The following is a 17130-nucleotide window of genomic DNA, read 5'->3' on the forward strand; positions in this document are numbered from 1 at the left end:
CAATTAGATTAGTCAGGCATGACTTGCCCTTGGTGAATCCATGCTGACTGTTCCTGATCACTTTCCTCTCCTCTAAGTGCTTCAGAATTGATTCCTTGAGGACCTGCTCCATGATTTTTTCAGGGACTGAGGTGAGGCTGACTGGCCTGTAGTTCCCCAGATCCTCCTCCTCCCCTTTTTTTAAAGATGGGCACTACATTAGCCTTTTTCCAGTCGTCCGGGACCTCCCCCGATCGCCATGAGTTTTCAAAGATAATGGCCAATGGCTCTGCAATCACATCCACCAACTCCTTTAGCACACTCAGATGCAGCACATCCGGCCCCATGGTCTTGTGCTCATCCAGCTTTTCTAAATAGTCCCAAACCACTTCTTTCTCCACAGAGGGCTGGTCACCTCCTCCCCATGCTGCAGTGCCCAGTGCAGTAGTCTGGGAGCTGACCTTGTTTGTGAAGACAGAGGCAAAAAAAGCATTGAGTACATTAGCTTTTTCCATATCCTCTGTCACTAGGTTGCCTCCCTCATTCAGTAAGGGGCCCACACTTTCCTTGACTTTCTTCTTGTTGCTAACATACCTGAAGAAACCCTTCTTGTTATTCTTAACATCTCTTGCTAGCTGCAACTCCAAGTGTGATTGGGCCTTCCTGAGTTCACTCCTGCATGCCCGAGCAATATTTTTATACTCTTCCCTGGTCATCTGTCCAATCTTCCACTTCTTGTAAGCTTCTTTTTTGTGTTTAAGATGAGCAAGGATTTCACTGTTAAGCCAAGCTGGTTGCCTGCCATATTTACTATTCTTTCTACACATCGGGATGGTTTGTTCCTGTAACCTCAATAAAGATTCTTTAAAATACAGTCAGCTCTCCTGGACTCCTTTCCCCCTCATCTTATTCTCCCAGGGGATTCTGCCCATCAGTTCCCTGAGAGAGTCAAAGTCTGCTTTTCTGAAGTCCAGGGTCCGTATTCTGCTGCTGGAGGAACCTGTTGACAATTTGAGTTTAAATCTGTCTGTGCCTCAGTTTTCCCCATCTTTAAAATGGGGATAATAATATCATCTAATTTCACAGCATGTTTTGAAGATAAATTTATTGATGTTTGTGAAGCCTTCAGATGTTATAACAATCAGCAACATAGTAAGAGAAAGTTTAATATTAGTATTCAGTGCAGGGTTTGGATTGTGTGCTGTAAATAAGGCCTGAGGCTGCACACTGTATGAGAAAACTAAAAAAAAATTTGAATAACCACCCATTAACTGAATGGATAGGTGTTGGAAAAATATTATTTGGTGATGTCAGTGAAGGCTGTATCGTACATGCACACAAAGAGGATTGAGCTCTTTTAACTTTCTTTGCTTGTAATTATTATTTATATTACAGTAGTGTCTTGAGTCCCCCAACCTGAGGTTGGTGTCTTACAAATATAGAGGAAGTCCCTGTCCCAGAGACTTTTCAGTCTAAACAAATGGGTGTGATAGACAAACTGGGATTAGGAGAGGGAACAGTAATACAACCATGTCTTTCATAGACTGGCTGGGTGTGTAATTTGTAGGTACAAAAGTGCTGTGGAGGTTGTTTTTAAAAGTTGTCCCAGCTCCCCACCTTCCTAACCATTATCAGCCATCTGTGTTCCATAGTCATCACAACAGATGCCTATGGAACTTGAGGAGGACACAGCAGTGGTGTTATGGATTAGTTTGTGGAGGGTGTTCATGCATAAGGGGTGAGAAGGCACACGTGGAAGAATGGGATAATAGAAACAAATCCAAGATACTTCAAATTAAAGATTTTAGAAACATTTTTTTAAATATCTCAACAAACAGGATTACCCAGGCTCACTAGAGTGAGCGGGACCTACTGTATTCACCCAAACATTTCTTTAAAATATGACTTGGGCCTTAATACAGTTTCCTATGCTTTTCTACCCAAATGGAAGACATTTCTTAGGAATCACTGAGTATCATATCAACAGGAGCTGTTTCTTGAGTGTCTGGTATGGGACAGTTTTGTAATTTAGGGAAGATCACACCTCTTTTGTATGATGTCTTCTGCAACTATTGGCGCTCTCCTTAGGTGAGAAGACAAACTGTTGGAATTAATGATGGTGACAGTTTAGCCCAATAATCAGAGGTGTCACATGACCCCATTGCTGCTGTTGTGCTTTTGCTTCTGCTAGACTTTTCCCTCCTACCACAGTTGTGTATGCACTGAGGCTCATGCACGTTGTGGAGTATTGGCTGGAAGCTCTGATGCTCCTGCTTCACTCACTCTGCCATTTCTGTAGGAATTCTCCCTAGGAACTCCACCAAGTATGTGCATATTGATCCCTGGGTCTGTACCAAATATGGAGGCAAACTTGTTCCAATGCCTAAACAATGCATGGGACCCTACCAACTCGCTGGATAGCCACCATTCTTGTTTAACTGAGTACTGAACTTCACTCAGTTAATTAAGAATGGCAGCAAATAGACTGTAGAGAATTATATTGTGATGAGTAAGCAGCATGTGCATCCATTAAATATTTTCAGTTTTAAAAATATTTTGCTGTGTGTTCTGGTACATTCCTGTTTCAAATCTTTCATCCTTGTCCTTTCCCACTCCTGCAACTGTGGCATTTCTTTTTATTAGGGTTATTTTCAAGATTTTATATTTCAAGGGTTTTATTTTTCATTAATCATTTTGTTCTTTTCCTTTGCATGTTTCTGGTTATCTTACAAGGATGAGGAGTTGGTGAAAACTCCAGGTAGAAGATAAATTAAGGAATCAGAAGAAACTGGAGTATACCACAAAGAAAACAAGCAAGTGTCCCGGAGCAGAATCTAGAGTACAAGTGCTGGTATGAAACTACAAATATTTTTGTTGGACTTAGGACAGTGTCTACCCTGCAAGAGAAAACTGACCTAATATAGAGCACAGTTTGTAAAACAGTTCTCCTTGGTCAACACTGGCCAGGCAGAGTGTTGAAACCATCCTTACTAGAAGGACAATATTTAAATATGATTTTGGCTAACACAGTATTGCTTCTACTGCACATGGGGCCTGTTTCTCTTCAAGCTTGAAGTAATAGGTTGTATAGTGTCTTGATTCCTTATATGTAGCAATACCAGGCTATTACCTTCTAGCACTAGGTTTTGAAATGACGTTGTTAGAAATATTGACTCTGATTATTTTTTCAATAGTTGCATAACTTTTTTGGAAACTATTATCAGGCACATTGCCTTTCAAAAATCAGAACATATTGCAATAAGTACTCTGCACAAAATTGATCAGTTAAAAATTTGCTATAATTACGTATTAAATGATAATAAACAGAGGGCATTTTAAAATCATTGCATCTGTTCTTAAGTGAAGATTTAAGCAACTAAGCAGAGAGTTAAACAGCAATATTTATAATCAAATAGGATTAGTTAGGACTTGTTGAATTTTGAGTGTTTAATATTATACAAGGGAATAGGGAGGGGGACGTATAATATCTCTTACCCTGTCTCCCCTCAATGTAAAGCCAAAAGGTAGTTGAATGATTCATTTATGACTGAAGAAGATATTGGCATACTGTGTTAATCTAGATAATCCAACCTCAATTTCACATGTCAGAGTCCCTGGTCCCATGATCCCACTGAAATCACTGACAAAATTCCCGCTGAATTAAGGGACCAAAGTTTGCCTTGTTATAGCAAGGTTGTGAAAAGAAAATATGTGGATTTACATGCTCTACATCTGTGAGCCCAAAATCGGCGTGAAAGGGGGGCTTTACCAATGAAATCAGATTTTGTCATAAGTATGTAAGACAACATAACAAGGAAAATATAGACAGACTCACTCACAAGGGATTTAGTAATGCTACAATTAGAAAAAGAACATTTTCATTTTTGTGACTAATTGTTGTTGTTTCCATAACTTGGCCATTTAAAGTCTCAGACTAAATCTTCGTATACTTTTACATTTCATGTTGTCTGCGTGGAGTCAATCACCCCTCCTTTGGAAACTGCTTATTTTTCAGCACTGTTTGGGGGCTGAGGAGGTTAGATCTAGATTGGAGATAAAGCTTCCTTTGGTGGTTTCAGATATTTGCTTTCTTTTTGTAATCTATTTAATCAAAAATCTTCATAGTGTAACATTGCATGGCCTCTTGACATACTGCAGATTGTCTAGGTCCATATACCTATGCCCTTAAATAAGAACACTTACGTAGTGTCTACTGATCAAAACTGGAGTTATGCTCTTACTATCAGATGCCAAGCAGAATTCTAGCTGTGGCATTTTGTACCAGCTGAAGTCTATTAATGGCATGCAGGGCAAAACAGCATAAAAGGGCTCTACAACAATAGTCTAAACAAGATGACACAAAGGTTTGAATAAAGACCTATGCGTCAGCAGAAATGAGGTGGAGATGTAATCTGGCAATATTCCTAAGGCAATATAATGGAGATTTCCACAAAACAAACATTTCATTCAAATGTTAGACGAGACTCCAGCTGAACTGCTAAATTGCAAATCCTGGGGAAAAAAAGCATTCTAAAAGAGATGGAGAGAAAAGACAGAATTAAGAGATAAGTGATTTTTAGCTCGTGTTTATATCCCACAAACCCTTGCATTAAGTTGTAAGAAATATCTAAATATGCCTTGACACTATTTAGGCATTCACAACAGAGATAGCAAGTAGAGTATGGGGACAAATTAAATTTAATTGTGTTCCCAGTATATAAATTAAATTAAACACCATGGTGATAGATCAGTTCACCTAATAGTAGTATGTAAATCAAGGCACCTGGAATGGTATAGTGGAACTCTTGTGATAATATATGTAATAGAAGAGCAGACATCATTATGAGATACAAACTGATTGTTAAGAGGAAATAGGAGCCTAATTTAGTACAGCACCATGATCCAAAGAGAGTTAGATATGATAGATGCACTAATCATTATAGTCAGAGCCTCAAAAAATGTCCCTCTTATTTCGGGAGGTGCTGAAAATATTGAAAAGGCAATATGCTTAGCCTCTGATTGTGGGGACAGGAACTTAAATTGCTCAGCAATAATCCCTCTGACCATTTTGGGAGTAGCAAGGAAAGGCCCAGAAACTGTATGGCACTGCATGCATATATGCAAAGGGACAAAATAAAGGCTGCACATTCAGCCTTGACTGCGTGTTTATTTAAACAAATCAAAGTTACCTTAAATTTGTGTGTTTAGCTTTAAATTATCTTTCCTCTCATTTCATGAGTTGAACAAATAATACCCAATGAGTTAGAAGCAAAAGATTGTCCATATCTAAATCAGCACCAGGTATTGTCTTTGTATAATCTATTAGTCTCAATGTGATTTTAAGATTACAAAACAGGTATTTTTTGTTGTATATGAAACTTATCTGACACTTTGGCTGGGTGTAAAATTGTTGCCTCCAATTTAAACTGTATATTGTGATTAGTAGATTAAATCTATCCCAACTAATTTTTTCATTCTAAAAAAAAAAAAGCATGTAAAATAAGAATAGTGTGTTACAGTATCTGTTGTACCAATTGATAATATTTGATAAAAAGAAGGCAAGTAAATTACAAAACCTTTTTAAAAAAAAAACCCCAAGAGTTCTTCTGGAAAGATAGTTTTAATTTTTTTTTTTTTTTTTTAAAGGAAGTCATGCTTCAGTGGACTCCGAACATATATTTGAGCGTAAAGTGCCAGATCCAAGATCTAGGAAAAATAAATATCTTGTGGCTGTATATGACAGTTGTCTAAAGGCAGTGCAATTTGTACTCTTAGTAGAAGTAGAATTATCAGGTGTGTTTGAGTTCTTGGAAGACAGTTTTCAGAAAGGATATAAAGTCCCCTCCCTTTTCTTTTTTTATCAGCCTCAGAATTTTAATGTTTCAGTACCTGATCAAGTTTTATTCTCCAGTAAATCAATGGACCTGATTCTCAGTAGCCAAATTATAAGTCACCTTTGTGCTCCCTTCATTCTAGGGCTGTGCAAGAAACTGCCTGGCCCCTAATATAGAGCAGCCTCAGGAGTTCTATAAATGATGCGCTGCTTTCCATAACCATCAATGGCTATCAGACAAAGAACAGCTATCCTACAGTGCACTCCAGCCACATCTTCAACACACCCATGATCCACCCATAAATCAGGGGGCTGATGTAGAGCCCTTATGCTAGCTTTATATCAGCTAAGAAGGCACCCTGCATAGAGGATATTGTCGGGGAGCATTGACTGTTTTGGCTGTGGGGTTTTTTGGTTTTTTTTGGGGCGGGGGGGCAGGGATGAGGTTGTTTTTTGGGAGGCAGATTTTGTTTTATTTTTGTTGCTTTAATATACATGTTGCTATGTAGTTGCTAGAGAAGGCAATGTATAATAAGTGACCCTACTACAGAAATTCTTAGCTATTATAATCTACTTAGTTGCACTATTCAGGAGTGTGTGATTTTGTCTGGAGGAGTTTCAAAGAGTTTACAGTGCATGAGATTAAAAAAAAACACAGTAAAATGCAACCAAACTAAAATATCCACCAGGGAAGGGGGGTAATAACCTAGTGGACATTGTTAGTGCTTTCTAATAAGCTGTACAGGACTCGTGCTTTGGGGATAAATGGGTTAGAACTATCCAAGATGGAGAGATACTCTCCACAGATAAAATATTGGATGTGTATCATGATTTAGTATTAGAAGTTTATGCCCATTCAAGAATGTTGATATATCTTGTGATTAAGAGGGTATGATGTTGCTGTACTTTGCTAGTGGATACTTTTGCAACCACCAGAGTTATAGAGAACATGATGAGTGGGGGTGGGTGTTTGCAGGTGGCGTTGCCCAGTACTTAGGGAGTTAGGCTCTACTCTTTCCCCTAGACCATCTTCAGACCTGGTGTTAGTCTGTCGTTTAGTGGGGGTTGACTCAACCCTCCAGTCAGGTTACAACTCAGTCCTCTCTCCCTCCAGTCTGACATGGCCCACCTCATAAGTGTCACATCCCAGCCAGGGTTTGCAAAAGGTATTAATCCTTTCCTTCCTTTTGAACCTCCAGGGGTGAGTCTAAAAGGTGAGGGATTTTTTTGCCTTTCTTAATGAGTTGGCAGTGGAGTCCAGGCCCTCCCACTCCACTGAAGTCCAACCTAGGGCCTATAAGTAAGGCTGCGTGTCTGTCACGGAAGTCACGGATTCCGTGACTTTCTGTGACTTGTGCAGCAGCTGGTGAGGCTCAGAGGCTGCCCGAGCTGGAGCTCCCATTGGCTGTGGTACCCGGCCAATGGGAGCTGCACTTGTGGCAGGAGCAGCACTCCCGGAACCCCCTGGCCTTCCCTCCCCCTAGGAGCTGTGGGGGCATGCAGAGCCAGGTAGGGAGCCTATCAGCCCTGCCAACCCCCCCCCACCAACCCCAGCACCAGTGGGTATCCCAGGCCGTGAGCTACCGCCTGTTCTCCCCCCCGCACCAGCGGGGTCATGTGCTGTTGCCCAGTTCCCCCTCCCTTAGCACCAGCGGGGGTCCTGGGCCCCCCCCAGCACCAATGGCACCCCTGGACCACCACCCCCAGAGCACCCCACGCCAAAGTTTTAATTAGGGTTATATAGTAAGTCATGGACTGGACACAGGCCGCAATTTTTTGTTTACTCCTGTGACGTGTCTAAGACTTCTCTACTAAAAATACCCGTGACTAAAACGTAGCCTTACCTATAAGCATTACCAAATGTCTAGCACCCAGGAGTGCCTAAGGCTGCCTCCTTGGGCCACTTCCTACCACCCACTCTCTTGTCAAAGGCTTCCAGTCTGTCACTAAGTCATAAGAGAAAAGGTATCAGTTGCACCTTCAGCCCCTCTGGGCTCATTAGGCAGGCTCCTGCTCCACCAGAGATGATTTCTGTAGCATCCTTCTTCAGGCACTCCCAAGGCAGGTCCTTCTTCCTGATTTGTCAGGCCAATTCTGAGCTGATTGGCTCCCTTTTAAATTCCATCTCTAGCTGGTGCATGCTCTGTAGGTCAGAGTTGCTCTTTAACCCCTTCAATTCTAGTTCAGGGTTTATACGCCCCATCACAAGGCCACAGTGCAAAGTGATCTCTAATTTTCTGTTTCATTCTTTTCTATTGATAGGTAAGTTTAACATGTTGAACAAAGGCTCTGGGGTTTACAGTATTACTATAAGTAATTTGGTTTAGCTTTGAGCAAAGCAATTATATTTGTGTGGGTTTTGTTTAAATATGTGCTGTTTGCAAAAGCTGTAGCCGTTATGATGAAAATCCCACGTTAGCAATTATCTGATCTTTCGGACACATTGTATCTCTGTGTATATCACGATGCTCCTATATAATTCTAAATGTGACTTCTATAGGCAGCTTCTCCAGTGACACTAATCAGTGAGATATTTTGAAGCATTTCTGTATCAGCTAAATGTATAGTAAAAGTAGTCTGTTCCTTTTTAACGTAAGAATTGTAGTAGTAATTTCAAGCCAGTACAACAAATTTGTAACATTTTAGGGAAATAGCATGTCTTTTTTTGATCCCAGAAGAGATTTGTTCTGAAAAGCCTCCTAATCATACGGTATAGAACTAAATACTTACACTGTATCTTTCATGAATATTTAAGGAGGGAATAGTAAAATAGCATTCAGAAAGTTAATTAGTTTGTTATGAATCTGGCCCAAATCCTGCTTGCTTTGAGGTTTGGAGTAATAGAAATGGGATGAAAAATAATATTAAAAAGTGCAAGATCATGCATTTAGGGGCCAATAACAAGAGTTTCTGCTATAAGATGAGGTCTCATCAGTTGGAAGTGGTGGAAAAGGAGAAATTTCTGTATGTATTAGTTGATTACAGGCTGACTATTAGCTACCAATGTGATGCAGCTGTGAAAAAGGCAAATGTGATCCTAGGATGTGTATGGCAAGGCAGTTCCAGTAGAGAGAGAGAAGTATTAATCCCATTATACAAGGCACTGGTAAGACTCATCTGGAATACTGTGTACAATTCTGGCCACCCAGGTTCAAGAAAAATGAATGCAAAATGGACAGGTGCAGAGAAGGGCTACTAGGGTAAACAGGGAAATAGAAGGCCTGACTTTTATGAAAAGAGACTAAAAGAGTATGGCTTGTTCAGCCTAGGAAAACAAAGGCTGAGAGGTGACATGATTGTTCTTCATAAATACATCAAGAAGTAAACACCAGGGAGGGTGAAGAACTATTTAAATAACAACATTGGCACAAGAACAAATGGGTATAAACTGGCCATGAGTAAATTTAGGCTGGAAATTAGAGAAGGTTGCTAACCATCAGAGGAGTGAGGTTCTGGAAGAGCCGTCCCATAAGAGTAATGGAGGCAGAAAACATAGCTAGTTTTAAAATGGTGCGTGATTAAATTTATAAATGGGATTATATGACGGGGTTGCCTGAAATTGTTAGGGATTGGATTCAGTGACTCAGGAGGTTCATTCCAGGCCTATGTACTCAAGCAAGGTATCTTGGTTAAGTCAGTGGATGACATGCATGTGTGAAGTAAGTAGAGTTTGGCCCTGTTTCAAACAAAAGTTTATATTCACTCAAGCGGGCCCCCTATCATAATAGGCGTCGGGTTTTGTTCATTTTATTGTATAAAACATGCATGTATAAAGCTGTGTACATTTTATAATGCATGAAAAATTGTGTTACCCTAACCATATTTTTTTCCACGTGTATTAATTATTTTCTTGTACCAAAAGCTTTTGGAAATTCTGTTTAAACTGTGTACCTTCATTTCCACCATTTTAATTTTCACCTTTCTAAAAAAATCTTGGAGAGTTTTTTAAAAAAGAAATGAGATCTGAAAGATTACATGTGGCATTTCTCTACAGTGAAACTGAAACTATTTTTGAGCTGAATTCTCATATCAGCATTGCAAGTTACTGACAATATTGTTCTGGGAATACAGCTCATGGTGGCTACTCTTATTTTTGTTGATTTGGGATCTGAAGAAATATAAGCCGTCAAACATTCCTCATATGCACATGAAGATATGTCATGCCATAACAATACTGGAAACTTGTGTGAAACCCTCATTCATTCTTTATCTATGCCCACATGCTAATAGTAAAATGAGTCACCCAGTTAACTGCAAAGCAGAGAATTTACTTTGGTGCTCAAAAAGTTTCTGTGCCCTTAGAAAAAAGTCAGAGTAGGTGGTGTTCAAATTATAGAGCCAAATCATCCTCTCCTTGGGAAAAACCCATAGAGGGGAATGGAAATTCTGCAAGTTGAAACTCAGAGTTCCTGATTGATCGTTCTGTTTGTACTGTGGTGGACAAATCCAGCCCTTGCAATCAGAGGGTGTAGCCTCCAAAAGACATTCAGAAATGGGGGAATGCTCCCGGAGCCTACAGTGCAAACTCCAGGGGAGAGAGGCAAAAGAGAAGCAGCACACCTTAAGATCCTTTGGTCTCCTGACACTACAAGCCCCCTTTCGGAGCAGTTTCAATATGTGCGTGGCATTTGTATGTAAGATAAGGTTGATGTTGTCAGAATTTGCATATGCATTACATTCTCACAGGGAAATGATGGTGTGGAAAGTTACCCTGCCGCCCCTGCCTCTGTAGAAACAGGTTGCATCTACATGAGGAGCTAGGGGTGTGATTCGTGGCTCGAGGAGACATACATAGGTTCATCACGCTGGCATGCTAAAAAATAGAATGTAGCTGTGGCAATATGAACAGCAGACAGGCTAGCTGCCCCATGTACGTGTTCATCAGAAATCATAGGCACATTGTCAGGGTGGCTAACCTGTCCCTCCACTTACGTTACCATGGCTGCATGCTATTTCTAGCACGGTAGTTTGATGAGAGCTAGAATGGGTATGTCTCTTTGAGATGGGAACCACACCTCCAGCTTCAAGTTTAGAAATATCCATAGAGGAGGCTTCTGCAAGTTTCACGAGCAGGGTCATGAAGTGTATTGTATACAGAAAAAGAAAAGGAGTACTAGTGGCACCTTAGAGACTAACCAATTTATTTGAGCATAAGCTTTCGCTCACGACTAACACGGCTGCTACTCTGAAACCTGTATTGTATACGGTGTATTTTCCCTTATTCCATTAGCTTTGGCCAGTACTTGTGCGTTTTTCCAGCCCCTCTGCACACGAGATAGGACTGTGCATGTACTTCTAACCATTATTCTAAAGTGTGGTAATGAAGAGATGTCCTCCTTTAAACATACCTGTTTCCAGAGTTTACATATGTGTTTGCATAAATCTATCTGTTTACCATTGTCTTAATTTGTCCCAGAGCATTTTCTTTGTTGGTTAAAAATACAAAATGAGACAATATTTTTGCTTCAACAATTGCTTATGTTATTAAAAACATTGTTTGGAAATAAGCAGGTGTCAAGGTTCCTCCCCCACTCTGAACTCTAGGGTACAGATGTGGGGACCTGCATGAAAAACCTCCTAAGCTTATCTTTACCAGCTTAGGTCAAAACTTCCCCAAGGTACAAAATATTCCACCCATTGTCCTTGGATTGGCCGCTACCACCACCAAACTAATACTGGTTACTGGGGAAGAGCTGTTTGGACGCGTCTTTCCCCCCAAAATACTTCCCAAAACCTTGCACCCCACTTCCTGGACAAGGTTTGGTAAAAAGCCTCACCAATTTGCCTAGGTGACTACAGACCCAGACCCTTGGATCTTAAGAACAATGAACAATCCTCCCAACGCTTGCACCCCCCCTTTCCTGGGAAATGTTGGATAAAAAGCCTCACCAATTTGCATAGGTGACCACAGACCCAAACCCTTGGATCTGAGAACAATGAAAAAGCATTCAGTTTTCTTACAAGAAGACTTTTAATAAAAATAGAAGTAAATAGAAATAAAGAAATCCCCCCTGTAAAATCAGGATGGTAGATATCTTACAGGGTAATTAGATTCAAAAACATAGAGAACCCCTCTAGGCAAAACCTTAAGTTACAAAAAAAATACACAGACAGAAATAGTTATTCTATTCAGCACAATTCTTTTCTCAGCCATTTAAAGAAATCACAATCTAACACATACCTAGCTAGATTACTTACTAAAAGTTCTAAGACTCCATTCCTGGTCTATCCCCGGCAGAAACCAGCATATAGACAGACACACAGACCCTTCGTTTCTCTCCCTCCTCCCAGCTTTTGAAAGTATCTTGTCTCCTCATTGGTTATTTTGGTCAGGTGCCAGCGAGGTTACCCTTAGCTTCTTAACCCTTTACAGGTGAGAGGAGCTTTCCCCTGGCCAGGAGGGATTTCAAAGGGGTTTACCCTTCCCTTTATATTTATGACAGCAGGCTAATGCATTTTTATTTCCTTTTTAATAATGCATGTTTAGCTATGAAGCAATCTATCGGTACTGCATGCATGGTACCCAATAACTGGATCATCACACTACCAGCATAAATAGATTAATTACATCGTAGAGGCATAAAAATAACCCGTGTCTGGAAGTTATAGAGGCTGTGTATGGAATTAGACAGTGTAAACAGACTTGCTCGTGTTCATTATGTGTTTATGTTAATAAGAAAGAAAAATAGTGTTGAGTTTTCAGTCTTTGGGCTTGATTCTACACTGTCTTGCACCTAATGTGCAAAGTGGATGTAAAATGCTACTAAATCAAAATGATAGTGATTCAATTCCATTTTGCACAGGTATAAATGACTGCACAAGGTGCAAGGCACTGGAGACTCAGGGTTTTTATCTTCAACTGTAGCAGTTTCTCAGGGCTGTTTTCCTTGCCTTCTTCTGAGACCAGATTGAGATTTGGGATTTGACTTTAAATCATTAAAACTTCTGTTCTAAAAGTGACAATGAATAGTCAAGGACTGAGTGTTTCACCTGATTATTTTATGTGAAATTTGGAACTCTCGGGTGCAGTGTTTTCTAGTGATGCAGAGGTTGTCTAGTTTAGGTCAGGGGTTAAATGAATTTAGAGAGGAAGAATGGTATTGTGCTAAAGGCACTGGACAGGGATTCAAGAGCTGGGTTTCATTCCTAGCGTAGTAGAATCCCTCCTTATAATTCCTGGTAGAAAATTCTGATGCCCTTGTGGGAGTTACTTAATCTTTCTATACCCATCTGTGAAAGTGGGTTAATCATACTTCCCTTTCCCACACTTGTCAGTCTAATCTATTTAGTTTTTAAGCTCGTTGGGACAAGGACTGTCTCTTAGTAGGCTTATGCACAGTGCCTAGCACAGTGGGGACCTAGCTCAGTTGGAGCGTCCATACACTAGTTTTAATACACATAACAATTAATAATCTGGAGCCTGTTCCTGTTCCCATTTAAATCAGTTTATAACATTCCTCTGTGTAACTTTCTCCCTTTTTACAGAAAAGGAAACAAAGATTTACTTCAAGCTACATGCATCTGGTCAAGTTCATATAGTTTTAAAAACTAAATATTTTTGTATGCAACATCAGTGACCTCTTGGTTGAAATCCTAGAGACTTTATTAAATAGTGTAGCATTATAGTATGAAAGCTGTTCCTTTCTTTCAGCTAATTTTTAGGATTGTACAGGCAATGTCTAGTAGTGTCCCAAACCCTATGGTTTTCTATTCAGGAGTTTATTAGTGTAGAACTAGGTTGTGTCCCATGCTGCCAACCCACATGACCCATATCACAAGTAGCACAGATGGGAGAGAAGTCCCCACAGGGTTTCTATACCCCCGGTTCATGTGGGCAGGAAGAGGGCGGATCGCCAGTGCCACCTGTCCCCACCCAAATACATGCAGGCCAGGCCAGCTGCACCATCGCAACTGGAGATGTATGCCATACCAGGAATTAGGGGCTGGAGCAGGTTTACACGCACCCCTGTGGAGCAGGAGGAAATCATGAGGCAAATGATGACTCGGAGTGTCACAATCTGCTTCCTGTTCTGCTCCTGAGATATCACACCTACATGCTGGCCACTATAGAGGGATTGTGGCAAAACCACAATTGACCCGATGGGATATGTATACGCTGCAGCTGGAGCAAACCTCCCAGCCCAGGTAGACAGACTTGCACTAGCAGGGCTTGAGCCAGCAGGCTAAAAATAGCAGTGTGGGATGTAATGGCTCGGGCAGCAGCTTGAGCTCTTAAGCCCACCTAGCCCCCTGGGTCTGAGCTCGGGTGGTTATCCTGAGTCTCCCCCAGAGCCACAATGTTCACACTGCTATTTTTAGTATACTTGTGCAAGCCCATCAGCCTGCCTAGGCTGGGAAGCTCACTCCAGGCGGCAGGGTAGACAAACCTTTAATTTCACGTTACCAATCCAGCCATTGCCATAGGCTTCCTTCTTCTGTTTAATAGTTTGATTCAATCTCATGAGACCATTGCGATGAAGTGGCCCTGTAGCGTCTTAAACCCACCTTCTGTCTGCTCCAATCCTTCTGTGCACCTCTCTTCTGTTCCCCTAAAGACTTTTTTTCTAGCATCCAAGTCCTGTCAAACTTTGTGGTTCCCTGTTCCACTCTACCATTTTATTTCTAGTTCCACACCTGTGTCTTGGTGCATGCCTTTGTATTATGCAGTGCTTGGTACAAATGTTCAGGTTTGCATATAAATAAAATATTCATTATATATATTTTTTTCTGATGCCCTATAGTACTTCAGAGTGCTTCAATTAATTTACCCCTTCTACCAACTATAATAGTTGTATTATGAGTTAGACTGTTTACAAGCCTCTTCATTCTCCATTTGCTTTTTAAACTAAGTGTTTCAGCAGAGATTTAGTGTTAGCTAAGCACTTACTCTGGTTCCTTCTGTTTCAACGCAGCAGATTAATATTTTTCTATCCCTTAAAAATTGGTAATATTTTAATGAGTTCTGATTATCTTTACAAAACTCTTGGGGCCAGATTATGGCCTTCTGCAAAAGAACCTGTGAGAGAAAGCATGGGTGGTACTGCTTGAGGACTCTCTTCTTCCTCTTACCATCTTTTCCTAGGTAAAGAAGCAAGTGGTTCTACCCTCTGTCCTGCAGATTGCTCCAAGATAGACACAGGGCCATCGGTACAGAGGCCCCAGCTCCTATGCCAAGTCTGTGGCTTCCTTGCTCGACAGAGCCAAATTGTCAGGGACTCCCATATGGGTAGATAATTTTGGGACTCCCATGAAGGGGAGGCTTCACAGCACTGAGGGGGCCAAAAAAAAAAAAAAAAGTCTGGGTCTGTATTACCTATCGCACAAATTCCCCAAAGGGCTTGTTTGGGACAGTGGATGTCCCTGACCACATATGCAGTCTCCCTCAGACACCACCTCCCCTCACACAGGCCCCTGGACCCACAGAGAGCTTGCTGTCCCTTCACACTTGTATCTCCCATTAATATCCGTGAGTTCCACATGAAGATCGCTTGAAAGACTGGTGTGACAATCAGGGTCCAGACACCCCCAGGGGTCAACTGAAGGTTTAAACCCAAAACCAACTGACTGTGCTATTGTATTGTAAAATATGTTAAGTAAAGTCTTCAACGAAAGCTGTAATGCACTTAACTTCATAGTCATATGAGATATATACACAGTTATAGTTAAGAATGTGTCCATGTGTGTGTATATATATGTAGAAAATCGTAATGGTAATTGTGGTGCAATTTCAGCATCACCTCACAACTGGGCAGTGCTGCAATCAAGCAGAGAAGGGCTACCCCCCCAATTAGATGAGGATTGCCAACCCACCCAGTTTCATGAGGAGTCTTTCGGATTCACGCCCTATATCCTGGAGGCTACTGAAGCCAAACTGGGAGATTTTAGGCACTGAAAGTCTGGTGGCGCAGCGGGGCTAAGGCAGGCTCCCTGCCTGCCCTGTCCCTGCACCGCTCCCTGAAGTGGCTGGCACATCCCTGCAGCCCCTGGGGCTGGAACTGCGGCCAATGGGAGCTGTGGGGGTGGTGCTTGTGGGTGCGGGCAGTGCGTGGAGCCCCCTCCCCACCCCATGGACCCCAGAGATGTGCCAGATGCTTCTGGGAGTAGTGCGGGGCCAGGGCAGGCAGGGAGCCTGCCTTAGCCCTTCTGTGCTGCCGCCTGGGAGCCACCCGAGGTAAGCACCTCCCGGCCAGAGTCTACATCCCGCACCCACTCCTGCACCCCAACCCCCTACCCCCAGCTGAAGTCCCCTCCTGCACCCAAACTCCCTCCCAGAGCCCGCACCCCAACCCAAATGGAGGGAGGGGGATGGAGTGAGCAGGGTGGGGCCTTGGAGAAGGGGTGGGACTGGGGCGGGGCCTTGGGGGGAAGGGTGGGGCTGGAGGCGGGGCAAGGGTGTTCGGGTTTGTGTGATTAGACAGTTGGCAACCCTAGATTAGACTGGCTCGAAGCCATTGTCCAGGTCAGGAAAAAAACTATGAGGAACCATCAAGTCAAATGGGAACAGCTTGAAACTGAAAAGAAAACCCCAGACTTTGAAAACTATGAAATGAAGGTGTTTTCTCCACTTTTAATATCTGTAGTGGCTGAGGGGGAAAAACTGCAAAATCTTTAAAATGGAGGGGTATAAACTGAAGATATCCAGAACTTGAGGTACAGTGTTGGAGGTGGGAGGCTGTGTGTGAACACTGGATCTCCCTATGGATAGGGGTACACTAAGAAACTGTTCAAAGAAATAGGTAACTTGTCTTAGAAAAGGGATTTTATCTAGTATAGAAGCATAAAGCCTGATATTGTGTTTTTATGTTTAGTTTCTGTGTAACTTACATGCGTTTGCTTCCCTTATTACTGCATCTTTGAATCTGTGGCTTTTCTGTTAAATAAACCTTTAGTTTATTTTTACCTCAAACAGGTCTCTGTCGTGCAGACTGTGTGGAGTGTGTGTGCCAAAGTGAGTTGATAAATGGAGGCTGGTTTTACACCTTCAGGGATGACAAACCAGAGGGGAAAAGTCTGAACGTCTGGTAATTAAGCACTTGAGAAGGATGGGACTGGGGAGTCTTGGGACTAGAAGGACTGTTGGTGTCATCCTTCAAAGAGTAACTAGGCTGGTGGAAGCCAGGGTGAGACCATGCTTGTGGGCTGGCTGCTGGTTTCAGGGACCTGAACCAAAGCTGCACAGTATAAAGGCACCCAAGGTTCCAGGGCAAGTGGTGACAGAACACATTACTGGTCTGGGTGATCCTAAAAACGTCCATTTGAACCCTAAATGCTTAGCCCCTTTGGGATGCACTGAAAGGAAACAGTGTTGTTTCTGTTAT

At 41.9% G+C, this 17130-nt stretch overlaps 1 long non-coding RNA gene across 1 annotated transcript in view; it reads left to right on the forward strand.

The window, feature by feature from the left end:
- The window catches only part of LOC144267990 (uncharacterized), a 37112-nt gene extending 21459 nt beyond the window's left edge, over nucleotides 1-15653 (forward strand). Inside the window, exons 2-3 of the long non-coding RNA XR_013346694.1 lie at nucleotides 2713-2830; nucleotides 15544-15653. This is a non-coding gene — a long non-coding RNA (uncharacterized LOC144267990). The remainder of the gene's footprint in view (nucleotides 1-2712; nucleotides 2831-15543) is intronic.
- The last annotated feature ends 1477 nt before the right edge of the window (nucleotides 15654-17130 follow it).

This window comes from Eretmochelys imbricata, chromosome 7 (assembly GCF_965152235.1).
Source record: "Eretmochelys imbricata isolate rEreImb1 chromosome 7, rEreImb1.hap1, whole genome shotgun sequence".
NCBI classification, from domain to species: Eukaryota; Metazoa; Chordata; order Testudines; family Cheloniidae; genus Eretmochelys; species Eretmochelys imbricata.